Genomic DNA, 13,643 nt, shown 5'->3' with positions numbered 1-13,643 from the left:
GCCGTAGTTCCTAGAATCAGAGGTTCAGTCTTGTCGTCATTCAAGCAGAGGCCATGGGTATCCATGCCTAAATGAGGAGGTATATTCTATTCACGATAGCCGTGTCGCCGAGGTAGTGGCCCGAAAGGGGTATGAGGATCTGGGTGTCGTCTGCATATTTAGTGTAGTTGACACCCAGATTATCCAATTTGTCAAACAGCGTCTTCGTGAAGATGTTGTACATGGTGGGCAAGACACTTGAGCCTTGTGGAACGCCACACGTTATAGGGATTGGATCTGCCGAGTTTGAAAGGGAAAAGACTTGCATAGTTCTATTGTTGAGGAATGATTGGACCCATGCTATTGCGTCCTTAGAGAAGTGAGCCGCCAAGGCAAGGTGTTTACCTAAGACTTTGTGGTCCACCAAGTCAAAGGCGGCTGACAGGTCGAGGAGGAGTAGCATGGCAGTTTTCCCTTTGTCAGCAAGTTCCTCAATTTGTGTCTTCAGGTCAATTAGTGCAGTTTCAGTACCATGTTGTGGCCTAAAGCCTGATTGACGGGCGCCTGGGAGATGGTTAGTTTCAAGGTACTGTTGTATCTGAAGGAACGCTACTCTATCAAGTATCTTCAGAAGGACCGGTACCGTCGTGATAGGCCTATAATTGGTTAGATTGGATGGGTCTAAGGTTTGTTTTTTAAGTAGTGGTAGGACCCAAGATTCTTTCAAGTTGCATGAGACAGTGTTAGTTGAGAATGACGCGTTAATGAATTTGGAGATAAATGGTGCCAGGTCTCTGGCTGTGTCTTTGATTAATTGTGCTAGACAATTATCGCCTTGGCATCTTGATGGTTTCATGGTTTCAGTGAGGAGATGATTTTCTCCACCTCAAGGATGGAAACTTCAGCAAATTTAAATTGATCTGGTTTGTTGGTCAGTGTGTCGGGGATAGGAGTATAAGTATCCTGTTTAGGTAGTGAGGATTTCTTGTTAACTATCTTCTCTTGGAGGAGTACTGTTTTTTTAGCTAGGGCGTGCTGTATGTTAGTACAACAGGTTTTGTCTTTAGCAATGTTGTCGGCTGGCGGGATGACCTTTTTTTTTTGCCTGAGTGCTTTTAGATGTGGTGTGAACCAGGCATTTAGATGTGCGCCTTGTTTACTTTCACGCTGTTTGAGAGGTGCGATGGAGTCAAGGGCTTTAGACATGGTGTTACTTTAGGTGTTGACTAATGTGTCCGGGTCAGAGAAGACAAGAGTAGGTTCAGGGCAGAGAGGATATGTGGCAGTAGTCTGATAGCTGTGATGTCTTTTTTGTTCCTGGTAAGCTGAGAAGGAGCTATGACCAGGTTAGATTGTGGCTGTTTATTTATAGCCATCGTAAAGGCAATCAAATGGTGGTCTGTGCATGGTAGTGGGGTTGATGGATTAATGGATAATTCACAATTTAGGTCGGCCACCCAGTCAAGGGTTCTGCCTTAAGCATGAGTTGACTTAGTCACTTTTTGGGCAAGTCGTTGTTCTAGAAGCATATTGGAGATAGCCTTATCATCTTTGTCTGTTGGGTCATTGCAACCAAGGTTGAAGTCCCCCAGTAGGAGTACCTGTGAGGTTTATTTTGTGTTATAGGCGAGAATACTTGAGATGTCATCCTCAAAGGATCCAATAGGTCCTGGTGGTCTATATACTAGGTAAATTGTTAGTGTATTCGAGTTAGATATTGGTACTTTAGCTGTGAGAATTTCACATGATGGAATTGAAGATGGTACTAGTCTAATTGGTAACTGTGTTTTAGCGATGATGGCGATACCGCCTCTTCTTGCGTCAAGTCTGTCTGCTATGAGGATTTGGTCATTTTCTGGGACCGCTCGTGCCAGGGCTGGACCTGCTGCAGCATGTAACCATGTCCCAGTGACTGTCAAGGTTATTTGTGGTAATTAGGTCTGCTATGTCTAATGTGTGTGCCACCAAGGATCTAGCGTTTATTAGGGCTGTATTGATTTTGGAGAAGCTGTCAGTGTTACAGTCGTTTGTGGGTTTGAGTGGGCTAGATTTGGTTTTGGCAAATTTATTTAAGGCGAGTTTCTGTGTTGTCAGAGAGGTTGATTTATCAGGGTAATGAGGTAGTTTAGCTTTAGAACGGTTATTGTTGAGGTAGTGGTCATGATTTGGTACGTGGCTGGTTCGCGGTTCATGGAGACATGGTAATCTAGCTCGAAGTCTGTTTCTTTTATTGCGAGTGGACAAGGTGAGGTCAAGATGCTGGCCATAGTAAGAGGTAGTGAACCTACCGTAAGACGGCTGGCTATGGGCAATGGTCTGTTGGAAACTTGTTACTGCAATGATTGCTAATATGATTTGAGGAATAGTCCTCATCGTCATGTTTCCACACTTGGTCAATGGTCAAGGTCAGCTGGCTAGGTAGTTTATTCCTATCACTGCAAAGGCTAGACTGATAGTCAATTATAGTGCCATGTATTAGTTTAGTTGGGTTTAGTATTGAGTTTGGCAGGGTTGGACGGATACTTGGTATCAGTTCACTACTTCAATTACTAGAGGATTGCAGATCAATGTAAGTCAAAGTAAGCAAATGCAATGTATCTAGTGATCAGGTCTGATGCAGGTATTCACTACTTCAGTTACTAATGATTACAGGTCATCTAATAAGCAGGTCTGGTATTACAGGTCAATGCAAGTCAAAGTAGGCGAATGCAATGCATCTGATAAGCAGGTCTGGTACAAGTAGTCATGTGTGCAAAAAGGAATCGAATCAGCGTTTTGTCATGATCCAGTTTTTCCTAGGAATACAATACAATACAGTACAGTGTTAAGAGGATGGGTAATGTGGCGGATGGTTCTCTCATGTAAGCAGCAATGTTAATAGGTACGAGAGGCAAGCTGGGGAGTATGTGAACTTGGTGGTTAGGCTTGTTTCAACGGTCCTGTAGTACTGTGGCGTGGAAGTGCAGTCATAGTTCCAAAGGGGGCGGCGTACTAGTGTTTTAATAGGAAAAAAGGAATATAGTACGCTCTAAGTCAGCCCTGCTAGGTGGAGGCCGCGTTGACTAACAGCTGCAGAAAGCTATTTAAATCGGGCAGATGGGTTGCATTGCGTTAGGTATTGCTGGCTAATACGGCAGACTGGTTAGTGGCAAGGCAGGGCATGCCACAGTAGGCAGGCATCCATGCAATTAATCAGTCTTACCGTTATCTATCTTGGAATGGGAACGTTCAGGCAGCATGCCAGGCCCCTCGGCGCCTCAGGCAACGACAGGCATGGACAGGTAATAGCCTTGTTCTTGAGGCCTTATTCGGATGTGGGCCGGCTTCCGCCTCCGGTCGCGCACTATAGGCTAAATAGCCGTAGAGGAGCACGCTGCTAGGCAACCATTATCAACAAAGATGATCTTGGTGGGCGGCGGCCATCTTACGGTGCGGGCAGATTCTGCGTTGCTCCTCGTGGCAAATGGAGGGGCAGCCTCGCATATATTTCAATGGGGGATTGTGGGGGCACAATCTGGCGCAGTGGACTCACTATTAGGCACGATCATGCAGCGCACCCCAGGGTAACGTTGCGAGGGGATCAAGCATCAAGCTGACCCTGCAGCAAGGATGCTGCTTGACGGTCGCGTTGAACAGACAAAGGCACTGTTCCTGCAGCCCTGTAGGGGTCGGAGGGGCTCCTTCCCTGGCAGTAGATCGTCGGGAAGTGATCTGCTAGCCACACACAAAAGTCTCTCGCCCCATTTGTGGCTGAAGGGTAATACGACTGAGCGTCCTCCGCATTTTAACCATATATTTTTTGTATGTCCCGTCTAGCACATACATACATGTACATATTTTTGAGTGGTCAGTGTACATTTTACGGCCTGAGAATAGTGAATCCAGCTACATTTGGAGGGGGTGGGGGGAAATCTATTTATTGATGGCTCTTCGAAAATTGATCAAACGACTGGAGCAAGACATACAGGATCGGCAGTAGTGAAGTTAAACTGTGATGGTGAATTTGTAGTAGTGATAAGTGCAAGATTTCCATCACTGTTCACCACAGGCTGCAGAATTAGTGGCGCTCATCACTGCACTCCACAGATATGAGGATAAGGAAGTGAGTGTATTCCGCCTATGAGACGTCAACCGTTCACGTAGGAAAAGGAGGGGGGGCTTCATACGCGCAGACGGCACACAGGTGCAACATGCGCATCTATTGGACAAGCTTAATAAAGTACTCAATCTCCCATTGGCTATCGCAGTAGTGAAGTGAGCAACCGATACTAAGAAGGCAGACATGACTTCTCGCGGTAACGAAGCCACAGACGTAGAAGCCAAAAGAGCAGCATATTTCCCCAATATTTTAAATTTTGTAGTAGAAAATGTTAAGCAAATGTCAGAATGATGTATGTTGATGACGGAAGGTTGTAATGCTATACATTGTACAGTTAATGGAGTTGAAAGGTCGAGCACCACAGGAAGAACAGGATTTAATGAAAAGAGAGATGGGATGTTCTTTATCCCCCACTGAGGCTTTATGCAGACAGGATAGAACTAGAAAGTCAGTTATACGTCTATCATTATTGAAAGTTGCGCTGGATCAGTGTCACTATCCGGCGCACACAACCACACAGAATCTCTGCTGCAGAGGACTGGTTTTCACCATATTAATTAGAACACATCGCAGTTTTTTGTGACCTGCATTGTTTGCCAGAAATTTGCAGTAGGGCATACCTTGCGAACAGTGAAAGGAGCAATAACCAGACCCAATGGTACTTTTCAGCATCTTCATATAGATTATGTGGATATGTTGCAAGTATGCAATGGGTACAGATATATGTTAGTGGCAGTATGTCCGTTTTCCAAATAGATCAAGGCAGGTCCATGTATGCACCCAGACGCTGCATTTGCTGCCACATTTTATGTGCGTGAGGGGTTTCCTAGATGGGGTGTGGGCGAAGGCCTGCGGTCTGATAATGGGCTGCATTCTGTAAATGAATTGTTCGAGCAGATAACTCCACTATTAGACATAAAGCACAGGTTTTCGCATCACCCACCGGCGAATGGTATTTTTGAGCGACTCAACAGGATCCTTAAAGAAAGGATTGCCAAGATCAAAATGACCTTAAAGAAGAGATGGCTGTGGCAAGCTGTGGAGCAGCCCGCAAGATGGCTGCTTAGCTTTTAGCTCCGTGCCCAACTGCCGAACATCCGTCAAGATCAGCAGTCTCCCTTGCGATCCGGCGATTGGAAACGCTGTGCTGTGTGGGTGAATTCACAGGCAGCATACAGATGCGCTCTCGAACGAGGACGAAGCACTGCAGCCGCGCTGTGACTCTTTCCTTTCTGCCCGGCTGGCCGCCCTGTCCCCTATTGCGGCCTCTGGACTGCGCGCTGCTGCTGTGGGCACGGGTCTCTGTCGGGCGCGAGCCTAGTCCCCTCGGTACTGATTCTGCATACCTCACGGCGCAGTGCGCCTGAGCCCCTCCGCAGTGCTGGGCTCCTCTCGCCTGCCTGGGTGGCCCGGGACTGTGTCTACGCAGCGGCTGGAGCCATCTGAGCTGGTGCCTCCACAGCCCCCTGTCGCAGCGTGGGAACCGCCGGAGCTGTGACCTCCGCGCTTGGGTAGAGCGCGCCTTCTCATCCTCTGCTCTGCTGGCTTGCCTCCCGCCCCGCGGAGTGCTGCCTAGCTGCTGGGCGGGGGAGGTCTGGACCGCGAGACCCTCCGTTATTCGCCGCGGCCCCCAGCCTTGAGCGATCGGCGTGGTGTCCTTCATTGCGCGGCTGCGGAGGAGGAGCTGCGGGCCGTTCGGCAGCGCACCCTGCGTCCCCCGGCTGGAGAGCCAGCTCTGCTGCGCTTCGGTGGACCCTGAATATCCTGCACTGGGGGGCTGGGCCTCCCTCCTCCCTTTGGACGCGGGTGCCATGGCGCGGCCTGCGCCCATCATGGATCCTCCTATTGGCAGATAAGAACCCAGAGCTATGCACATTTTTGGGCTGTGAGGTCTGAGTGGCGGTGCCCTCCCTCCATCGAGCCCCTCTACTTGAACATTCCTGCCACATGAGGGGCGCGGACAGCCCGTTCCCAATGGACTGAGCTTGGTCATACAGGGCACATCAACTACTTCCACGGCCGGGGTGGGCGGAGGTGTGGTCCCCATTGTCTATTGTTATGCCACTTGGACCTTGCTGATTTGATCCCCTCTCCATCTTGTGACCTGCTGGACGTCCTGGGGGCCTGGCGCTGCATCACTCTTCTCCCCTATCCAACTGGCCGAGTGTGGCTGCAATATCTATCACTGCGGATATACACCCTCAGCGATTCCCCTGGGTCCCTTGAGGGGGGCCCCCTGGAGGCTGTGAAGCACTTTACTTTGCATGGCACCCCATCTGACCTGCTCTTTGACTGGCCCATGATAGTTCCATAAAATACCTGGCAGCACAATCCATTCTGAGCAGCACAAACAGGGCGGACCTGTAGGGTATCTGCTGCTGACCCTTTCCGCACCCGATTTGACCACTGGTGTTCCTCTTCAACCGCTTGGACATAGGCACTGCTAAAAGACTTTGGGGCCTCTGGCGGTACGCCCCGCCGACCTTGATCCTAATCTCCTCCATTGAACGTGGGCAGCATGTCGGGCAGGTCCCACGGTGCTAATAAAATGGGAACAATGGATAAGTACGGCAAGTCAGTACCTAGGCAGGAGCAGGGTGAGTCTGCTTCGAACTATGACGACTCAGCCTGATTTGGCAAAACTTATGGAGGCCATGGCTAAAAACTTCACTGCATGAGAAGTTAGATGACATTAACGCAAGCGTGGCCTCCATGAGGGCCAAGCTAGACCAACATGGGACTAGACTAACTGAAGCGGAGACTAGAATTGGTGCTAATAAGGACGAGGTTCACTCTCTCCAGAACACCGTCTCGGATTTGGTGCGGGATATGAAGCAGGTCAGGGCGAAATGCGACAACTTGGAGTCTAGATCCCGAAGAAACAACATCCGCATTGTGGGGGTCCCGGAGTCGGCCCTTAAAGGGAAAATGGAGCAGGCTGTTGAAAATCTTCTCAGAGACCTCCTAGATAACCCCCAACTCTCGCTGTTCTTCGCGATTGAGCGTGCTCACCGTACACTTGCCCCACGCCCCAAGCCGGGTGACTTTCCTAGACCTAACATTGCGAGGGTCCTCAGTTACAGGGACAGGGACCACATACTTCGCATGGCTAGCTAGAAAGGTGAACTGAGACTGGAGTCGCAGATCATCCGAATCTTCCCGGATTTCTCGGTCGGCGTGCAGATGGAGCGCAGGCAGTTCAACGGCGTGAAGAAGATGCTTAGGGAAAGGAACATTGAATACGCCATGCTCTTCCCGGCACGTTTGAAATTCACCCATCGCAACAAACTATACTTTTTCACGGTCCCTGAAAAAGCAGTGAAATGTATTGAATCACATGTCCCACTTCCTGATCCTGTGGACGAACCAGTTGAGAACGACTGATGTGGCGAGGGATGGTTGCTGTGGGTGGGCCCCCTGGACGCCGCCACACATTTTGTCTAATCATCCCTCGTGTGTGAGGGGCTTCTGGTGGCGTGAGTTTTTTGTTGCTCCTAATCTGGTCCTCGTCATAATTCATGGCTTTGTGCATCCTGCTTTCTTTTGCCAGTTATAACTCAACACAATGGTCTCTTTGCAATAGAAATGTTATTTACCGCTGTTCTCTCTACGGTGCACTTGCACTATACTCTTAGCTCAGTTGGGTAAACGGCAGTGGCGACCCCTGCTGCAACTGCAATGCCAAGGCTGGCAAGTTGTTTTCCCTGGTTGTGCCTCTGTTGGGCAAACAGGCTGGTGTTTCCTTGTTTGGTCTGGCACGCCTGCGCCTGGTTCTTGGGTGGGTTCTATCGCACTGCTGGATTGGGGTGGGCCGTCAGGGTGGTGGGGGGAGAAGGGGAGGGATGTTTTGCAAAAAATGGCAAGGAAAGTGTGGCTGATGAAGCAAGGGGGCGCATCATTCCACTGGCAGCTCCTACATGGTTAAAGAACGATGCTGCGCGTTACTGGGATGTCCCATAAATCTGCAGTATGGCTGTCAAGTTAATGACGTGGAACATACGGGGGCTGAGTAACTTCACTAAGGCCCGTAGGATAGTCGCGTACGCCCAGAGGCAAGGGATCAAAATACTTCTGCAAGAAACTCATGCTCTTAGCCGTCTCTCATCCTCTCTTGCATCGTCATGGGGCACTAACACATTTTATACTACCTACTCCTCTCAGTCCAGGGGGTCTTAACCTTGAAACATAAATCTGTGGAATTCTCCTTGCGCACAAGCCATATAGACCCCGAGGTTAAATATGTGATTCTTCATTGCCTGCTTGCTAACACTGAGTGTTTACTGGTAAATACATACGCTCCAATCATAGATGCCCCTGACTTTCCTGACTTTTTCGATGGTGTAACTGCTTTGCTTGTGAGATATGTCGAGGTTCCAATTATTTGGGGTGGGGGGGACATGAACCTTATTCTAGACAATGTGCTAGACAGATCGGGCATCGCAACTAGAAATTTATCCAGAGCTGACCATCGGCTCCATGCACATATGGCTTCCGCTGGCCTGTGCGATGCCTGGAGAGTGCTTCATCCACTCACTAGAGAATACACTTTATACTCTTCTGTGCATGATAGCCACTCCAGAATTGACCTATTCCTCATATCAACTGGGCTAATGGGGAAACCCTCAGGCATGCAGATACTACCATGCACGCTCTCTGATCACTCTCCGGTGATACTCGAGCTCACACTGCGACCCGCCCGCCCCCTATATTCCAATTGGCGTTTCAAATCGGAGGCACTCCAGGACATAGTTTTTAAAGCTGACATCCTTGCGGATATCAACACATTTTTTGACAACAACAAACGTCATGACACATCTGATGAGCCCCGCTGCGAGGCGTTTAAGGTCTATATTAGGGGATGTGCATTTCTAGGGAAGCAGGGGCTTTGAAGGACATCAGGAATTCCCTACAACGCTCTGAGACTAAACTCAAGGAACTTGAGTGTGAATACATCTCCACCACCAATCCATCCAAATTGGCGCAGATTCGGCTGGAGCTGGAATCTTTTGAGTCGCTTGTACTTAGGGAGGCACACTATTATGCCCGACCCATTGCAGCTCTGAAATATGGCAAGGGGGAAAAACCGGGTCGTACCCTGGCCAGACTTGTCCGAATTGAGGGGGGCGGGGGGAGAGCTCGAATCGATAGTATCAGGGACGAGTGCGGTGTGCGATTCTGGTCTGACCAGTCCATCCTTCAGACCTTTGCGAAGTTCTATACCACCCTTTATGGTCCATAACGCAAACATAATCCACAGGACCTCAATCTCCTACTGCACCAGATCCCCATGACCCACATATCTTGCTCCACCAAAGAACAGCTAGATGCCCCCCATCACCCCTGACGAAATTGCCGAGGCTATTTCGGCCCTCCCTAAGGGCAAGGCGCCCGGCCCGGATGGCCTAACTGCTGAATTTTATCAAGAACATGTCTTCCTATTGGCTCCGCGCTTACATGAGGTCTGGACGGAATCGCTCCGCCTAGCTACCTTTCCCCATTCCCTTCGTGAGGCCATCATAACCGTGCTACCTAAGCCGGGCAAACCCCCGGACGGATGCGGCTCCTATAGACCCCTCTCCCTCATAAATAGAGATACAAAAATCTTCGCTAAGGTCATCGCTAATAGGTTTCTGCCAATTATGCCGTACCTGGTACACCCCGATCAAAGTGGCTTTGTCCCTGGCAGCTCCACGGCCTAAAATATCCGCCGACTATTAAACGTCATCTCTAGAATTCACCCTAAAGCTAACGCTGTGGCAGTCACACTTGATGCCCAAAAGGCATTTGATATGGTCTCCTGACAATATATGTGGGCGGTACGGGAGAAAATGGGTATAGGCCCATGCATGCTCTCCTACATCAAACTGCTATATACGAATCCGGTGGCCAGAGTTCTGGTTAATTCCCATACGTCGGTTCCCATTACTCTACATAGGGGAACGCGCCAAGGATGCCCTTTCTCTCCCTTATTATTTGCAATGGCCATTGAGCCTATGGCGGACAGTGTAAGAGGCAAGTACACCCGCATGGGAATACGTTTGCATGGCACACCTGAAATTATATCGTTATATGCTGACAATATACTTCTGTATGTCAGAGACCCCTCCGCTCACCTAGACCCTATGATCTGTGAGATTACAAAGATTGGTAGATTCTCGGGCTTCACTATAAATTGCACCAAATCAGACATATTTCCTCTTAGCACTACAACTTTCCAAACGGCTTGCGAATTCCCACTCCGCTGGTGCCCAGGAGGCATTAAATATCTCGGGGTTCAAGTATCCCTTACGGGATCCTCTTTACTGGCTGACAACTATACCGCCGCCGCACAATATGCAAAATGTTGAGGTGGCGTGATCTTCCACTGTCCCTCTCGGCAAGACTGTCCCTGATCAAAATGATAATAGTTCCAAAGCTCCTATACATATTTGCTAATGTCCCGCTCTGGCCTGGGAAGCGATATTTTACAAACTTACACGCTGAGTGTTCCCAGTTCCTGTGGCACCCTGGTGCCGTCCGTAAGAGGTGGCAACACATGACCCTACCCTACGAGAAAGGAGGATTCAATGCCCCGGATCTCGCTGGTTACTGGATCGCTGCGCAAGCCCAACACACAACACATTGGTACAAATCTCTAGACCCTCCCCCTCATGTTAAACTTGAGATCCTAGCAAGTGAGGAGGTGAATGTTATGTCCCTGATACTCTACCAATCGTATCAAACAGGCGCCCCGGTTAACCTACTAGCTACCACGATTAGGGCATGGAGTGCAATCTTAAAATCAGAACCTGAATGCTGCCCATACCACAAGTGGCTGCCTATATGGTCATTCCCAGGTCTTGCCCCCACGCAGGATAATCTCCTCATGCGACACTGGCTGGACCTAGGGTATCGGGCGTTTTCGGACCTGTTCCCTGAAGGGAAATTCATCACCCCACAGACATGGCGACCAGGATACTCAAAATCACCACTGGAGCTACTTCAGTATTTTAGACTCAAGAGCGGCGGTGCGCGCACTGTGGCTCTCATACCCAAATGAACCCCCGGAATCCCCCGAGATCCACTTTATAGCTAACTCTGCAGGAGGAAAGGGCATAACGTCTGCTCTATATAAAATGTTTATGGCTAAGTCTGCAGAATCTTCCCACAAGCTTCGGGACGTCTGGAGCAAGGAACTGGGGCTGCCAATTACTGATACCATGTGGGCAAGAATGTGCATACATACACGTAGGGTCTCCCTCAATTCCAGATTTAGGTGCATGCAATACAAGCTTCTCAACCGTCTGTACTACACCCCTCACAGAATTGGGAAATGCATGCGCAACCAACCCATTGTTTGTCCAAAATGTACATTTGGCTAAGCTGATCATACTCATATGTTCTGGTCCTGCAGAGCACTGGCTCCATTCTGGGAAGCTGTGCTTGAGGCTTTTCCGGAGATGGTGGGGTTCCAGATTGATCCTAATCCCCTTGCTGTGCTGTTTGGGCTCTGGGAGGGTACGGAGGTGAAAACATTTGCCAAGTTTTTGAATGTTGGGGCCATAGTGGCTAGAAGATGTATCTTACAATGCTGGAAACGCCGCTCCCCCCCCCTACATTTGGGATGTGGTTGAGGGCCCTCACCTGGACGCAAAGGTGTGAGGAGGACTACATTAATTCTTTACCTATGAATGCTCGCCCTAAAAATATATGGACAGAGTTGTGCAGCTACTTGAACAATAAAAATTATTTAGAGCTTATATCCTCGCCCTCGTCGCCGCACCAGGCGGATGCGCAGCCCGGACTCTGAGGTGCCATGTTACATCTGTTGTGCCCCTTGTCAGTATGCCTAACTACTGCCTATGCACTGCTTATGCCAAATGTTTCAACTGTAAAATGTTGATTGCTGATTTAATGTGTTCCACACTAGCTGCTGTTTCTTGCCAATAAAGAAAAGTTAAAAAATAAAAAAGAAGAGATGGCTACATTGCCTACCCCTTGCTCCATTTGACCTTAGAAATCAGCCTGGCTCAGATCACCACCTGAATCATCATGAGTTGGTGACTGGATGCTGCATGAGAGTACCCCTTTCTCCTCCCACTCGGATAAAAACTGATGTCCATAGTGTGGCGAAGACATTAGAGGATGAGAGCATGATTATTTAACAAATATGACAGCTAGTGTTTCTTTTATTTCTCAACAGGTAAAAAATCTGAAGGAAGGGTCGAAGAAAATTGATGAAGACAGCCAAACAGTTGATACTATTGATTTGCTAAAACAACCAAGTTTGTATCCAGGGGACCAAGTGGTTGTAAAAAGCTTTGTGCGCACTTGGAATAAGCCTTGCTTTGAATAACCATACCTAGTATAGGAAGTCACTCCTACAGCGGTGAAACACAAAGGAAGAAGAGTCTGGCTACAGAAATCCTAAAATCAACCCTATTATTTACAGGATCGTTATTGCCATCATATATTTCTGTTATACAATTGTGGTCCATAAAATTGACAGAACTTGAACGATTGAATTAAAAAGAATGGGAATTCGCCATTATATAAAAAGGTACACACTGCTGGTGAAAAGAAGGCCTACTGTACAAGAGATCATTCGACACATGGACATTCTTGTAGTTACATTTTGCACAATGTGTTCCCTTTACTTTCTTATGCTTGTAGCATTTTGCCAAATTATGTTTCATAATGCAGATGGAGGAGTTAGCAATGAGACAGCTATTTCTATTCCCAACGAAAGCACGAGTGACATTTTTCCTGAGATTTCTAAATAAATGATAGGTGCTGCAGAAGATAATGAGGATATAAATTCATATCTCGATAGTTTGGCGCATTTAAAGAACAACATGTGGTACCAGCACATGAACAAAGTGCGGAGAACATCAGATGAGAGCTGCTACCTGTGTTCTCTCATCCCTCATGCCAGAACATTCATTGCAAGAGAAATACCTATCCACGATGCGAAGTGTCTCAGCAATTTAGCAGCATGCACAGAAGGACAATTTAAAAGGAGATGGGCAAACCCGCTATTAATATGGCGAACTAATGGTTCTTACTTCCCAGATTGAAAACTCTCTTCATCAATCTAAGGAGCTTTTCTCTGTGGTGAAATCATTTGCATCCACTGCTAGCTTCCTGCCTGTGGTGTGTGCCTCCCAGTTGCAATGTGATGCTCTCACCACCTTCTTACATTCCAAAACTGAAAATGTCTGCCAGCATATCCAGCTTTCCTCAGTAGATTTGGTTTCACAAACCAACGTTTCCCCTGTGTCTGTCCCTCCGGGCTGGTCTGCTTTTCCTGCGTTTACTGAGGAGGGGTTTTTTGCCACCTTGCTTGAAATCGGTCGCACCATCTGGCTCCATTCCTTTATTCGTCCTAAAGGATCTTATGCCTGAATTGCCACTATGGTTACTAAAGCCATCTATCTCTTGTGTAGTTCGGGAGTTATTCCTATGGAACTGAAGCAGGCCATTGTGATCCATCGATTGAAAACGTCGTCACTGGATGCTACTGTCCTCTCTAACTTTGTCCCATCTCTCAGTTACATTTTTTCATCAAACTAGTTGAATCTCTCAG

At 48.3% G+C, this 13,643-nt stretch overlaps 1 protein-coding gene across 2 annotated transcripts in view; it reads right to left on the bottom strand.

Moving 5' to 3' along the window:
* The window catches only part of RCOR3 (REST corepressor 3), a 1,149,883-nt gene that overhangs the window by 1,124,874 nt on the left and 11,366 nt on the right, over window positions 1-13,643 (bottom strand). The gene's annotated exons all lie outside the window — the stretch shown is intronic.

This window comes from Ambystoma mexicanum, chromosome 4q (assembly GCF_040938575.1).
Source record: "Ambystoma mexicanum isolate Mex_15411 chromosome 4q, UKY_AmexF1_1, whole genome shotgun sequence".
Classification (NCBI taxonomy): Eukaryota; Metazoa; Chordata; class Amphibia; order Caudata; family Ambystomatidae; genus Ambystoma; species Ambystoma mexicanum.
This window is presented reverse-complemented; position numbering and strand designations above follow the sequence as displayed.